The following is a 1,748-nucleotide window of genomic DNA, read 5'->3' on the forward strand; positions in this document are numbered from 1 at the left end:
AATCTATTCAGCTTTTTCGGAGTCTATAAGGAACGAACTTTCAAACACACAGACAAAGTTGCATTTACATAATTTTAGAGAAGATTATATATATATATATATATATATATATATATATATATATATATATATATATATACGGAGAGAGAGAGAGAGGGGGGAGAGAGAGATGGTATGAAAGTCACAGGATCAAATTTCATATTATGCATATATAATATTATATGGAAAAATGCGCGCATGAAAAGTAATATTCTTAAGATTTTATTAAACCTGGAAAAGTAAAGGACAAGAAATTCAACCTGGAAAAGTAAAGAACAAGATATTCTAGTAAAGTAAAAAATAAGAATTTTTTAGACTTAAAATATTGCAGCTAAAAATAAAATTTGAATATTGATAAATATTTTATTTATTATTTGCATATGTTGTTGTTTATTGTTGAGTTAGAAAGGGTGTCAGTCGCTGGATTGAACTTATTTCCCCCCTATTATTTGCATATATTTAGGCAGTGAAAATTGTTTGAATAAAATTAATTCATTAGTTAGTTAGTTAGTAGATGGAATTAATAATTTTATAATTTACATAAAAATGAATTAAATGATCCTAATTATGATATAATAAAATTATTAATTATTTTTAGCTGCAATATTTTAAGTCTAAAAAATTCTTATTTTTTACTTTACTAGAATATCTTGTTCTTTACTTTTCCAGGTTGAATTTCTTGTCCTTTACTTTTCCAGGTTTAATAAAATCTTAAGAATATTACTTTTCATGCGCGCATTTTTCCATATAATCCATGATTTTTCCAGGCATTGCTATTGTATTAATATATAAATTTATAATATTTATTAATGATTGTCAAAAAAAATTTGCTCTCAAACACACATTTATGCAATATTTATCATTCAATCACAGTAGTTCCGAGCCAGGGTCTCTATCGAGACTGCGGTTCATGAATTCGTGATCTGTATAGAGCGTAAACTAACAAAAAAGAAGATGGCACTCGGTATCTTTTTAGATATCGTTGGAGCTTTTGACAACATACCCTTCAGTAGTATGTTCAAGTCGCTACGAGAACTCAATGTGCCACCAGTACTCATCCGATGGATTGAGTATATGGTGAGGCACAGAACAGTTCAAGTAGAACTACTGAGGGCAACTGTTAAAAGGGAAGTAGTTAAATGAAACCCCCAAAGTGGGATTTTATCACCTTTACTATGGAACTGTATGCTGAATCCTCTTTTAAAGGAGTTTAAAAATAGGAATATTTATGCCCAGGCTGCTGCTGATGACATCGCAGTGCTGGTCGCGGGTTCAAAAGCATCATTGGTCAGACGCATTGCCAAAATGGGACAACATTTTTCATCAAATGTGATAACGAAAAATTTGAGTTCATTCAAAGAATGTGTATATCATAGAATTCACTAATATTTTTAATCGATAAATTCACCATTTTTTGCTATAAAGTCATAAGGAGAGTTAAAAAAAATTAGTTATTAAAAAAAAAGTTCGGTTTTTTAATTATGAAAAAAAACGATACACAGGATTGAACCTAAAATCTTTCCACCAACCCCCGGTACTCTTACCGTTACGCTAACATGTTATATTGGCAAAATCGCAGTAAAAAATATTTATATACAAAAAAAGTTATGCAAAATAAAAAAAGCGTTAGTCACTTATGTACTTACTCTCCTGTTTGTGAACCCACATATTTTGTAGTAACTTTTTTTCTACTGAACCAATTTTCGAAT

This window comes from Euprymna scolopes, chromosome 25 (genome assembly GCF_053919585.1).
Source record: "Euprymna scolopes isolate OS-2025 chromosome 25, ASM5391958v1, whole genome shotgun sequence".
In the NCBI taxonomy this organism is placed as follows: Eukaryota; Metazoa; Mollusca; class Cephalopoda; order Sepiida; family Sepiolidae; genus Euprymna; species Euprymna scolopes.